At 44.1% G+C, this 14,675-nt stretch overlaps 2 pseudogenes; both read right to left on the reverse strand.

The window, feature by feature from the left end:
* Window positions 1-529: 529 nt before the first annotated feature.
* On the reverse strand, window positions 530-647 carry LOC126215489 (5S ribosomal RNA; annotated as a pseudogene).
* Window positions 648-7,858: 7,211 nt separating this feature from the next.
* On the reverse strand, window positions 7,859-7,976 carry LOC126215465 (5S ribosomal RNA; annotated as a pseudogene).
* Between the last annotated feature and the right edge of the window lie 6,699 nt (window positions 7,977-14,675).

Below are 14,675 nucleotides of genomic sequence, written 5' to 3' on the forward strand. Positions count from 1 at the left end.
TGGGTAGCTCAGTTGTTAGGGTACTTGCCCGCGAAAGGCAAAGGTCCCGGGTTTGAGTCTCGGTCTGGCACACAGTTTTAGTCTGCCAGGAAGTTTCATTTTCACAGTATTTTGGAAAAAAAAATTGTTGACGAATAGGCTGTAGGTTTCATAGGAGGTCGTCAGGTGGCAACTAAATGTCGGAAACACAGATAAAATGATGACATTGCTTACACAAAAGATACAGAAAATGGTGACACGGTGTTACCAAAGATGTTACGCAGGAGTTGTTACATTGAACTGAAAACGAAAAATAATGTTTTTATGGAAAAATCGTTGCGTATAGTAAGCACTCCGTCTTTAGGCCACAAGTGGCCCATCGGGACCATCCGACCGCCGTGTCATCCTCAATAAGGATGCGGATAGGAGGGGCGTGGAGTCAGCACACCACTCTCCCGGTCGTTATGATGGTTTTCTTTGACCGGAGCCGCAACTATTCGGTCGAGTAGCTCCTCAATTGCTATCACGAGGCTGAGTGCACCCCGAAAAATGGCAACAGTGCACGACGGCCCGGATGGTCACCCATCCAAGTGCCTGCCACGCCCGACAGCGCTCAACTTCGGTGATCTGACGGGAACCGGTGTATCCACTGCGGCAAGGCCGTTGCCCACATTTAATAACACACTAAAATAATGTTCAACTTACAATTATTGTATTTTAATTGCGTAACAAACTTAATTTAACGGAGGAGGAGAATAGGTTACCAGAAGATGAGGGAAGTTAGGGACTGCGAAAGACAGATTCATCCTGTAAGGAAGATCTTTTAACAGAAAACTACCATACGATGAAGATCGTGAAGGTTTACATACTGTTATGAAAAGTAGAAAGATAACGCTATTGGATATATTGGAATTTTATAAACGTATGGCAAATATCCAAACTTAGTTTCCTTTTTCCATTCTGTTAAATTAAGTTCCAGCTTTTGTAATAGTAAACCAACCTTATTTTACATCTGTTCTCAAAAACTTAAATTTTCGTTTCTAGTTAAATGTAACTATTTCAGCGTGACATAAGAAGTACAGGCTAACAGTTCCACTCTATGTGTCATCCTTTTTATGTGCGTTTTGTTTAAGTAGTATCACTTTATATGTGTTTGTAAACTTGAGTTCTCTTCACTTGACGATGGTCAAAGAAGCCAATAGCCGGCTCCTGACCAAATAATTTTCTTTTTCTGGAACATTCGGGAAAATGTTTACTATTTCAAATTGTTGCCAAGCACCGACTGAATAATTCGTTAATATTATGAGACGAGTGAAATAAAAACGAAGTCTAGATCTGCAAATAATAACTTACTTACAGAAAAATGCCTTATCAGCTACGGAACAAAAGTGAAGTTATCCTTCGAAAGTAATGGAGCTCATCATGACGTACATGTTTCGCCATTACTGTTGCATCCTCAATAGCTACACCATTTACACAGATATCAGTAATATTATTGCGAATACTTTGTACCCATTGCTATTATAATGCATTTTAAAAACCTTTATTATTCCAATAGCTAGCTTTCAAGCTACTGTACGCTCATATTCAGATTGTGGTTCCCTACAGACAGTTTATCTCTTCTACCAGGTGCAGCTGGTCGCTGGGTGGAAACAGCTTTTCCGATTTCTGCGCATTATTAAAGAATTGCGTTGTTTTTCCTTACTTACGCGCTGTGACTGTAATTCCTAGATTTGTAACTATGGCCCCCACTACACGCTAGCGTGTAGTGCGTCTTTCGCTTCTCTCTGCTCCCTTTCCTCATCTTCTTGCCTCTAGTAGTAATTACCACCATGAATCTCTATCTCTCTCTCGACAACCCTCACATTTTTTATACATTTAGCATGAAAAGTCCATATCTGACTGTCACAGCTTCAAAACCGGTTAGTGTTTAACGTCCCGTCGACAACGAGGTCATTAGAGACGGAGCGCAAGCTCGGGTTAGGGAAGGATTCGGGAGGAAATCGGCCGTGCCCTTTCAAAGGGACCATCCCGGCATTTGCCTGAAACGATTTAGGGAAATCACGGAAAACCTAAATCAAGATGGCTGGAGACGGGATTGAACCGTCGTCCTCCCGAATGCGAGTCCAGTGTGCTAACCACTGCGCCACCTCGCTCGGTATATACCTACTGACTGTTAACTTTTCATCTGACATCTTTCCCATAAACAGTCTGTACCAGTTTTAGTGTTCTGTTGTTTCTCTTCCCGTCCATCTAGTCGTTGGTCTCAACCATCCAGAATAAAAAAAATAAATAAAAAAAAACACTCATCCATTGGATCTGTGAATTCACTGTCAATTTTTATTATTTTCTTTTAAAAGTGTTTGCTACATATAATTTAATTGTCATTTTAATTTGTTTATAGGCCTACTTTCAAACTTCCTATATTATGCTATACAATTCATTGTTAAAAACCTATTCAAACCATGAAATATTCAAATAGTTCATAAAGTGGTGACTCGCTACGTTGATGCCTCTCCACAGGCTAACATTTGGATCTTCATTTCTTTGAAATATAAATGTTTCACCTTTTCTAGCACTTTTAGAGCACTCTTATAATATTCCTGTGAGATTACCTCCAGTACGAGATCTGAGAACTACATGTAGTAACCAATACTTGTTTTGTCGTATGACACAGAGTAAGCTTTGTCTCACGCATATGTTTTCTGATGTTTCACGAATTGTTCCTAGTTTTCAGTTTCCTCGTGGTTGGCTTCGTTTGCCAATGGTTGAAAATATAAAGAGAAAACTGGTTTTCGTTTATTGCCATCTCTGAAATAATTCCAATTCGCAGGGAGCTCGGTCCGATACTCGGCAGGGGACTAGGTGTTGTGTGTCCATCATCATTTTCGTCATCATTAGCTCGCTGATGTGGCGTTACCTAAAAAGGACTCGCAAAACGGCGGTTTAACTCCCCCGAATGGGGCCTCCCGGCCAACAATGCCATACGCTCATTTCATTTTTTCATTTCAATTCCATTTATGCAAAATGGTCACTATAGTAAAGGAAATGTACTCATTGTTTCTTATATAAACGTTCTCTAGAACCGCTACTAAATATCAGGCATTGTTGTTAGGGAACTTAACAACAAACGTAATAATTCACTTCTTGTCAAAGTGTGTCGCGTTTCGGAATTGTAACCAGACGGCGATCCAGGGTTGGGCACTGGGAGGGAGGAGGAGGGTGGGGTGGCATTCATTGTTTATTACTTTTCCCCCTTCCTCGTCCCAGTATAATTTGCCGCCACCTCCACTTTTGAGGTAACTTGGATGTTCAGAATTTTAACAACGAGAAGAAAATAAAATGTTGTAATATAATAATAATAATAATAATAATAATAATAATAATAATAATAATAATAACAAACCTGACATCATACTCACCAATAAAAAGAAGAAATTAACACAACTAATCGAAATATCTATAACCAATACAACAAATATACAGAAGAAAACAGGAGAAAAAATTGAAAAAGGAAGTCATGGAAATGTGGCATCAGGATAAAGTTGACATTATACCAATTGTACTACCAACTACAGGAGTCATACCACACAATATCCACCACTACATAAACGCAATACAGCTACATCCAAACATATATATACAATTACAGAAATCTCTAATTATTTATACATGTTCGATTACCCGAAAGTTCCTAAATGCAATGTAACATATACCGTACAGTTAAAAGGAAGTCACGCTTGATCAAGGGCCGCGTCACTTTCCTTTTTTAACCAGACATAATGTCTGAGAAAGGAAAGATTAATAATAATAATAATAACTACTATTTGTTTACTTCGGTGCTATGCCACAACTGCTAAGAAATCTACACAAATTCATGATTCTAAAAGAATTGTTCGGAAAAAATGACAAGTTCGTGTGTTATACAAGTGATTTTTAACTATAAATGCAACAGACACACAACTTCGGCAATGACATAATTTACACGACATAAAATCCAATTGTACATTATCAGTAGGCCCTATTTCACTTAGCAATATGGTTGTGAAGTTAGGCCTTTGACTGTGGGTATCCTAGCATGTAAATTGTACGAATGCGTGTCTTTCAATCGTTGCCACTTCCGTTCGTAATTTCAGTGCTCGTATTTATTTTTTCTTAGCGATTGTCCTGCCCTTCTCAACTTATTGTGGTTTTCCCCTAGGACTCACCAGCCTTTTCGTAACTGGAATGTCTTCTGCCGCGTTAGGCAACCACGAGGAGTACGAAAGTGACTGTGTTAAACGTAACTTGTAATTATCAAGAACTCTCTCCCATTTTTGAGATTTTTAGTTTTTTCGCTGCTTTATTCTCAGAAAGTTAGCTGAGCAATTTCGAAACTGATAAACGTAAAAATTTAAAAGCATATAATAGAAACGGTCGTTAGAGAAGATGCTCATGGCCGCCTCCCCTCCCCCCCCCCCACCCACTTCCAACATCCGCCACCCCCACCCCCACTTCCTCTCCAGTGCCCAGTGCCATCGGATCCACGCCTCATTGTAACTCCCAAACATTAAACCTGGAGCGGAGCGAAGAACACAGTTTTAAAAACTCGCGTGGAGCATAAACATGTCGCCGGGGCCGTATCGCTGTCGCGTGTTCCTCGCTCTCCTGGCGCCGCCGCCATTGGCGATGCGCGACGCGTAGTGGTGCTGACTAAGCGGCCAATCTCAAGCCCAGCACTAAATATAGCCGCCGGGCGGGCCAGCCGAACGCCTCCGAGTGTGGCCGAAGTGCGTCGGCTCTGGCCAGCTGCTACTGACCCGTGACGTCACGCGCCGAGGCGGCGCTGCCGCAGCCGTTGAACCCGCGCGCGCCGATTTCTGTTCCGCTGTACGAGTCTCCCAACTGCCGCTCTTCCACAATGTCATTCGTACCGCGACGAGTTGCAGCCCATTTTATCCATGTTTCTAACTGCCGCATCCAACAAGACACTGGGAAGAGGTCACTTTTACGTCTACATCTTGTGGCGAAATAAATAAAAAAAATTAAATTTATTGATTTTTAAAAAGAGGAGAAATTATGATATGGAACTGTAACTTTAGAATTTTTGAAACGCTTTTTTACGGACTGTATTGACTGGCTTGAATGTGGACAAATTCAGTGCTGCGTGAAATTTGCCTGTAATATAATTTACCATTCCCATTAATTAAATTTTTGAATTCTACGCCATTGTAGATTTATTCAGAGTTCTCACCTTAGGCGTCGAATTCGTCCTTCTGCCACAATATTAATTCATTAGTCGCCATCGATGTTCGTCTCTTTGTTGACCGTGTGTATCTTCCTGAGTCGGCATCGGTTCACTTCACGAAGACGGTGGAAACCAAGGAATACAATGCTACGTCGTTTTAAATAATTCTCGTAAAACTTTTTATTCACAACACAATAAGACTTGCTCTGCACGTCGCACAAACCATAAACACTAACAATATGGCTCCCTTTCCGCACCCACCAAAAATTACGTCCATCCTCTACAAGGCAACAATCGAAAGCGTATCTTAACTCCTTCTTGGAGTATGAAACAAAAGAGAATCCAATATGCACATTACAGACATTATATTCTACATCCCTCTCAATTTAATCTTTGGCGCAGCCTTTAAGGTATTGTATGTCTCTGCGTCGGAATGTGTCATTACAAATCTACACGGATACTCTGAAAATCATATTCAAGTGCCTGGCAGAGGGTTCATCGAACCACCTTCACAATTCTCTATTATTCCAATCTCGCACAGCGCGCGGAAAGAATGAACACCTGCAGCTTTTCGTACGAGCTCTGATTTCCCTTATTTTATCTTGGTGATCGTTCCTCCCTATGTATCTCGATGTAAACAAAATATTTTCGCATTCGGAGGAGAAAGTTGGTGATTGGAATTTCGTGAGACGATACCGTCACAGCGAAAAATGCATTTCTTTTAATGATGTCCAGCCCAAATCCTGTATCATTATTGTGACACTCTCTCCCATATTTCGCGATAATACGAAACATGCTGCCTTTCTTTGACATTTTCGATGTACTCCGTCAGTCCTATCTGGTAAGGATCCCACACCGCGCAGCAGTATTCTAAAAGAGGACGGACAAGCGTAGTTTCCTTAGTAGGTATGTTACATTTTCTAAGTGTCTTGCCAATAAAACTTATATGATGATATACAGTATCAGTTACTTCATACAGCACAGTGACGGTAAAATACGAATAAATTGTGACAGTTTCTCTTTTCAACTTTACTTTTCGTTAATGCATTGAAAGCCGGAAAAACTACAAGCTTCAAACGAGATCCGTGATTGAAATAGTGTGTACTTCGTTTTATTTATGACGCTATAACTTTCTATGACACAATTATAGCCGCTTTCGGCCCACACTGTATTACAGTAGAAAAATAGGGAAAAGCCTATATTAATATGCCCTACAACTGTTCACAGAAATCAGGGAATAATGTAGGCATAACGTAGTGTACTTTGATCCGTTACCCTTTGCGCTGGATGCATGCGTTCTCTACACGACAAATACTTAAATGTAAAAAAAAAAAAAACACAACAAATGTATCAAAGGTACAAGAAAAGGCCTAACGGTTATTCCATACACAGGGTGAATATTTAAAAAACGACAAACTGTAGGGACAGATTCCTGACCGAAAATGGAGGAAAAAAGGCGCTATGAACATTTGTCTGGAAACGCATCGTTGCCACGGCAGATCATTCGGGAGGACGACGGTTCAATCCCGCGTCCGGCCATCCTGATTTAGGTTTTCCGTGATTTCCCTAAATCGCTCCAGGTAAATGCCGGGATGGTTCCTTTGAAACGGCACGGCCGACTTCCTTCCCCATCCTTCCGTAATCCGATGAGACCGATGACCTCGCTGTCTGGTCTCCTTCCCCAAACAACCAAACCCAACCCACGGCAGATGACGCTGACAAATGAAAGTTCCTCTGAGCAAATGCCGCGTTTTTCTTGTGTGTTGCAGGCTGTGTGATTGAACTGTAAGCAGCAGTATGGTCCGGTATTGATGTTGGGAACAAGCCGATATGGTGTTTGTGTACGGCCAAGCAGATGCAAACGGTCGAGAGGTAGCAGGGCTATACCAAAACAAGTACCCTCACAGACACCAACCACACCACATAACATTTCAAGCTCTTTTTGTGCGTTTGTATAATCATGGGTCCTTTCTGACAGATGAACGTACAGGCAGACGGCGGACTTTGTGTACACCAGATTTGGAGGACAGGGCTCTAAAGAATTTTGGGTGGTCCAGGCAAGTGGCCCGCCAAAATGGTGTAAGCCAAAGTACGATTATTTGTGTACCGCATGACAGCCGTTACGACCCCTACTACCTGCAACGAGTGCAAGGACTATCCGCAGCGGCTTTCAGTCTACGGGAAGGATATGTCGATGGTTTTTGCATCAGACTGCCACAATTACAGAATTTCCGTTATTAGTCCTCTTTACCGACGAGTGAACGGGTGCATTGCATTTTATGGAGGCCATTTTGAACACCTGTTGTGACCTGGATGCGATGCAGCTCTGTACTGTGTTCCGGTACGATGGGTTGTCGTGTCGTTGGACGCCTTCCATACCCGGACACATGTTCAAGGACATTTTTTTTTCACCGTTTCCAGTCAGGACCCTGTACACAACTAAAGACTAGAAGTAAACTCCGACCGAACAGGCCATGAAGACCCAACGGTACCGACCGGCCGCCGTGTCATCCTCAGCCCACAGGCATCACTGGATGCGGATATGGAGGTGCATGTGGTCAGCACACCGCTCTCCCGGCCGTTGTAAGTTTTCGTGACCGGAGCCGCTACTTCTCAATCAATTTGCCTCACAAGGGCTGAGTGCACCCCGCTGGCCAACAGCGCCCGGCAGACCGGATGGTCACCCATCCAAGTGCTAGCCCAGCCCGACAGCGCTTAACTTCCGTGATCTGACGGGAACCGGTGTTGCCAATGCGGCAAGGCCGTTGGCCTGTATACAAATATTGAGTGTAAATAACAAACGCAGTGAATTCATATTAAAAGAGACTAAGATCTTTCTAGCAAAAGTAGAACAGTGATGATGCGGGTACGATACGTGTTTCAGGCGGCTGTACTTCCGGTTGCGAAGTGTTTACACCACTGGCCGCAAGCTCAGCAAAAACAAGGCGACACAAATGTGTATCGGCGGCGACACGCGGGTCTCCATCCCCCTTAGTTACGGCTCCGCCTACAGTCATGCCAATAGCCCAGTCAAGGGCTTGCGCCACACACTCTTACCTTTACGTTTCGCTTATTGACGTCGAGGTTCAGCTGTCAGTCTATGCACCAGTCATTGATTCGCCGCGTTGTCTGCGGCGCATTGCCACGTTTCGTGCGGCTACCCCCGTCGGACGTTCGAGCCGTCCTTCGGGCATGGATGTTTGTGTTGTCTTTAGCGTAAGTTAGATTAAATAGTGTGTAATGACCTCCGCAGTTTGGTCTCATACCACAACTTCCCTTTCCAATGACACACACACACACACACACACACACACACACACACACACACACTTCTTTTTCCTGTCCCTTTAATTGACCCCTTGTTGCGGAGCCAGCCCCATTTGCCTCTATAGTCGCGCTAACTGCAGGCAGTGTGACGTCCAACTTTCTGTGCACGACTGTTAGACCTCTGGCAACATGATCTCACACTTTCATTCATTTCCACCGAGTAGTTAATATGTTATGTTACTGTATCTATCTCGTCCTTAAGTTTTGTAGAGCAGTGTGCATGAGTACGAAAAGTATTTCATAATTCGTCAACAGACTTAAGTCAGTGACAAAAGGTTGTACACTACTGGCCATTATAATTACTACACCAAGAAGAAACGCAGATGATAAACGGGTATTCATTGGACAAATATATTATAAAATGATAATTAAATAGACACCCTAGCTGCAAACAGGCGTTGATGTACTTCATTGGGGACATGTTGAAAATGTGTGCCCCGACCGGGACTCGAACCCGGGATCTCCTGCTTACATGGCAGACACACTATCCATCTGAGCCACCGATACTGAGAAATCAGTTCCCAGAAAAACCACCTCTACCCCTGATAACGGCCTTGATACGCCTGGGCATTGAGTCAAACAGAGCTTGGACGGCGTGTACAGGTACAGCTGCCCATGCAGCTTCAGCACGATACCACAGTTCATCAAGACTCATGACTGGCGTATTGTGACGAGCTAGTTGCTCGGCCGCCATTGACCAGACGTTTTCAGTTGGTGAGAGATCTGGAGAATGTGCTGGCCAGGGCAGCAGTCGAACATTTTCTGTATCCAGAAAGGCTCCGTACAGGACCTGCAACATGGGGTCGTGCATTGTCCTGCTGAAATGTAGGGTTTCGCAGGGATTGAATGAAGAGTAGAGCCACGGGCCGTAACTCATCTGAAAAAATGACATTTTGCCATTCGTGCACTCAGGTTCGTCGTTTAGTACACCATCGCAAGCGCTCCTGTCTCTGATGCAGCGCCAAGGGTAACCGCAGCCATGGTCTCCGAGCTGATAGTCCATGCCGCTGCAAACGTCGTCGACCTGTTCGTGCAGATAGTTGTTGTCTTGCAAACGTCCCCATCTGTCGACTCAGGGATCGAGACGTGGCTGCACGATCCGTTACAGCCGTGCGGATAAGAAGCCTGTCATCTCGACTGCTAGTGATACGAGGCCGTTGGGATCCAGCACGGCGTTCCGTATTACCCTCCTGAACCCCCGATTCCATATTCTGCTAACCGTCATTGGATCTCGACCAACTCGAGCAGCAATGTCGCGATACGATAAACCGCAATCGCGATAGGCTACAATCAGACCTTTATCAAAGTCGGAAACGTGATGGCACGCATGTCTCCTCCTTACACGAGGCATCTACATCAACGTTTCACCAGGCAACGCCGGTCAACTGCTGTTTGTGTACGAGAAATCGGTTGGAAACATTCCTCATGTCAGCACGTTGAAGGTGTCGCCACCGGCGCCAACCTTGTGTGAATGCTCTGAAAAGCTAATCATTTGCATATCACAGCATCTCCATCCTGTCGGTTAAATTTCGCGTCTGTAGCACGTCATCTTCGTGGTGTAGCAATTTTAATGTCCAGTAGTGTAATTATCTGCATTTGTCCTACGGATCTTCTTGGAAACGGGAATAACATACGGTTTTATTTCTGTCGCTAGCTTCTATTCTCTGCTCCAACGACCTACGATAAACTACTGCTAAAAGAGGAGGACATTCTTGACAAAATCTCTATAGAATCGCTACTGAAATCTACCAAAAATAGAACAGAAGAATACACTTTGTAATAAAAATGCAAACTGGTGCAGAGGGAAGGGTGTTGTCTGAGGTCACCATTAAGGCTCCCACCAAAGACAAGCGTAGTGTATTCCTGTAAACATCGTATGAAGTTATTAACGAGACTCGTTCTTAAATGAGAGGAAAACTAATCTCTCGGAGATCTTAATCGCTGCGACGCATTATGTGTTGCTTTCATTACTTGCTTCAAAGTGAAGAACATCCTGTGCTTAACACACCTGTTACATGGCACCAGACTCCTCCATTTCTTTGGCGCCCGTCTCTGCTTTTTTTTTTCTTTTGTGGGCGGTGCCACGAGTTTGTCATGTTCGCCGTTAACGTCTCGAGACGCGCACATGCTCGCCGTAAATTAAACCGGCCGCGGCCGGCGCCATGACTGATGCGACGCGGAAATAGTCGCACCCAGAAACGTGAGCGCCTCTAAATCGTGACGCCGCGCCGCCGGGCGGAGCGGGGACATTTCGGCCGCAGAGGTTTCAGGCCCTGTAAACAGCCGGCGGCGTGGTGAGTTATCGCGAAAACACCGATTTAAATCTGTACAGCCGGGCGCAAGGTGGAGGACCGCGGCGGGGACGTGCAATAAGGAGGGACGAGAAAAATATGAACGCCCAGGCATAAATCCGGCCGCTGTTATTTTAGGTCGGTCAGCTCTATTTAAAAATACGACCGGAATTTTTCGGTGATTTTTTTTTTCTTTTTTTCTCCCGCTGCCATAGATCCGCTACGAAGCGTATATGACAGGGGGGGTTAATAATCGCGGCGATTATTGCGCCAGAAAAAGCGTCGGCGATCAAGTAGGCTATTAAAAGTGCTTTTTCTTTTGTTTTAAAAACTAGTGTCATTGACGGCACGTTTTTTCGATATCTCAGATACGACACTAGGGGGAGCAACGAAGCAATGTTCCAAAAGTCACAAGAAAGGGGATCAGAGCGAAGGGGGGCGAGGGTGGCAGGGAAATGATGCAAACTTTATTTTGTTTTCTGCTAAAATCACAAAGAGTTCAGCAATAAGAATTGCAGAGATTTTTTCACTTAGATTCTTCGAAAATTTACTATTTTATAGGAAATATTTTGTGTACGACACCCTAATGATTTATAAGATTCTTGGTAATTTTACCCCGAACAATTTAATGAAGTTTCACTTAATTTTTCACCTACCTCGTTTACGACTCAAGGCTTTAAAGATGAGCTCCACTTGTGAAGATGTTATTCACTGTTGTCCATCGGAATAAATTTCTTGGAAAAGATGCATGCATAGCAGAAAATCCGTGTTTCTAGGAAACCACTTTGCATTTGAAATGATTTCAGGTTTGTTGGTCTCTCAAGAATTCCCACTTGCCCATATCCTTATTCTTCATCATGATCTACAGCATCTTCTTCAAATGTTCTCCCTTGCCTTGCTTTATTCTTGATTTGATATATTTGCAACGGGATCCGCAGTCAAGACAACTTGACAGAATGAAACTAACATTATACACTGGCTGTGGTAACTTGGTTTAAATATCATTTTATTTTATTATTATATATTATAGAAATTTAAAAACGTGCATTAAAAGAATATTTTAATTGAGATAACCACATCTAGTGCTTTGGATTATTCTCGGTTTGAAAATAAAATCTTGTAAATACCTGAATGACTTTTTCAGCAGGAATATCTGCATTGTGCAAGACAAATACAATAGTATATGTAATAATGTGCCTCTCGCCAATGATGACGCAAAAACCGTTTTGAGAAATTTCCCCTGAATGAGATATTCATTTTTATTTCCTTATTTATTTAACTGCATCAATTCAAGGCTTTCCGTCCTTCTCTTACATCTTCATCACTAAGCAAGATATGTGATATGCCTTGAGTACCTTGCCGTTATGCCCATATACAGAAGTTAATACGGTTCTCATCGTTTTCATGCAGCTCTTCATGGAGAGAGTTGTAATAGGGATGGAACCTATGTTGATGGAGAATGCGTGACTTACGCGACTTCCTCGTGCGATTGTGCGGATCAACTGCAACAGAAGCAAGAACATTAATTTCCCCCTGTTCTGTCGTCACTTGTTAACTTCTGTTCCGACGTCTAGGTGCTACACTACCGCTTTCACGTAATTGGTTGAAGAGGATGATAAATAATTGCCGAGGTGGTTGACGTTTGCTGGGATACCTTGCCGCATGCACCGTACAAGAACGTACTGCATTCTTCCTTCACTCTCCATACACCGTGAGAATCCCGGGTTCGATTCTCGGCCGGTTTGGGTATTTTCTCTGCACAGGGACTGGGTGTTTGTGTTGACATCATCATCATCATCATCATCATCATCATCAGTCGTGTCAGTGATTAGACTGGACTGTGTACAAAAATTGGGCTGCGTAAAAATTGGGACTGTATGGGCGCTAATGACGCCGCAGTTAAGCGCCCTACAAACCAAACATCATCATCAAACACCATGATTAAGTCGGCTTTTTCTGCATTGCTAAATCCCATGGTCCACTCACGATCTACTGCTTTGACTTCCAGGTACCAACTGACTAGCAAGTCATAATGCAGCCAAGGAACACACAAGCGCCGGCCGCTGTGACCGAGCGGTTCTAGGCGTCCAGTCCTGAACCGCGCGACTGCTACGGTCGCAGGTTCGAATCCTGCCTCGGGCATGGATGTGTGTGATGTCCTTAGGTTAGTTAGGTTTAAGTAGTTCTAAGTTCTAGGGAACCGATGACCACATCTGTTAAGTCCCATAGTGCTCAGAACCATTTGAACCATTTGAACACACAAGCATACTGTAAGTAAACATAACAACATCGTACCTAGCAACTACGCAGATTGAACTACACAAACAAGTGTCAGTGTGGAAACCTTTCAAAATGCAATATCCCGTAAACGACTCGCACTAAACTCCTCCTAAAGACATCACTAATAGGCCGCGGTGGTCTAGCGGTTCTAGGCGCTCAGTCAGGAACCGCGCGACTGCTACGGTCGCAGGTTCGAATCCTGCCTTGGGCATGGATGTGTGTGATGTCATTAGGTTAGTAGGGGACTTATGACCAGAGATGTTGAGTCCCATAGTGCTCAGAGCCATTTGAACCATCACTAATATTCTAATTTGCCTTATTTTTAGTTTGTTAATGTCTATAGGTAGTGTTCCATTTAAAAGGTGTATGTTTGCAGAAAAAATGGACTTTCTAAGTATTATTACAATCTGTTTATTGCCTAACAATATGAGCCCATGACCAACAATGCATTGTGTGGAAACTGGACATCAGTAGGACTTTCCATTTCCTCAATATCTGCGGTGCAAATTTTAGGTGATCCACCCGGTATACGAGTTGGTCAGAGTCGAGACGTTCGTAGCCATAAAACTGCGTTTTAGGTGACGCAATTTTTTTTTCCAGGGAACTGATTGTTATGTACACAATACTCGAGACATACAATAGGAGGAGGGGTGCCCTTCTTGTTCCTCCCCCACCTTTCAGACGCTTATGTTAACACATATGACTAATTGAAAGAGCGCTGAGGAAAAGGTAAAGTGAGCACAAACAGATGGCCATCGTAATATCTGCAAGAGCAGGCGGCTCCGTCAGCCACCAGTTACGAGCAAAACCCTGGGAGACCTGTCCGCTCATTTAATTTGTGGCGGTCGCTCCAATTAGCGGCAATTCTGGTGTCCCTTGGCGGGCTTTTTTCCTGTCCTCCGCGCAGCTCCACAATTAAGACAATCAGCTTGGGAAACTTACTGCGGCAGTAGCGGCGCGGCGAGTAAATTACTGGCGCACCTCCGCCGACGCTGATACGGCATCGTGTTCCCCACGTGTCGGGATGTTGCTACACTTCCGCACTGTGACTTTCGAAATTTAGTACAGCATGAAGTGCATGGCGGAGGGTTCTCGTTGCTTGCCTCATCTCACATGTGTCTCCTTCGGCTGTCCATCTCAAAACCGAGCGAGGTGGATTCGGGAGGGCGGTGGTTCGATCCTTGTGACGAAAGACACTGATTGCAAATATTTGGCCGGCAAGGGGAGGAGAGGTGGTGGCGTAAAGTCCCTGATCACCAGCCTGTCCGCCAACGTCCTGGAATAAATTCCGAATCTCTCCGCAGTGTCTCATGGAAATGAAGGCATGTGACATTGATGATGGTATTCCGTCCGCGGGGTGGGGACGTTGAGATCGGCGGCCCCTTAGGTGCTATTCGAGAGGAGTACCTTGTGTTTCGGCACCATGTTTTAGCCTCTCTTTTCCCTTCTTCCATAACAAGTGGTTCCGATGGCTCTAAGCACTATGGGTCTTAACATCTGAGGTCATCAGTCCCCTAGACTTAGAACTACTTAAACCTAACTAACCTAAGGACATCACAAACATCCATGCC

This window comes from Schistocerca nitens, chromosome 12 (genome assembly GCF_023898315.1).
Source record: "Schistocerca nitens isolate TAMUIC-IGC-003100 chromosome 12, iqSchNite1.1, whole genome shotgun sequence".
Classification (NCBI taxonomy): Eukaryota; Metazoa; Arthropoda; class Insecta; order Orthoptera; family Acrididae; genus Schistocerca; species Schistocerca nitens.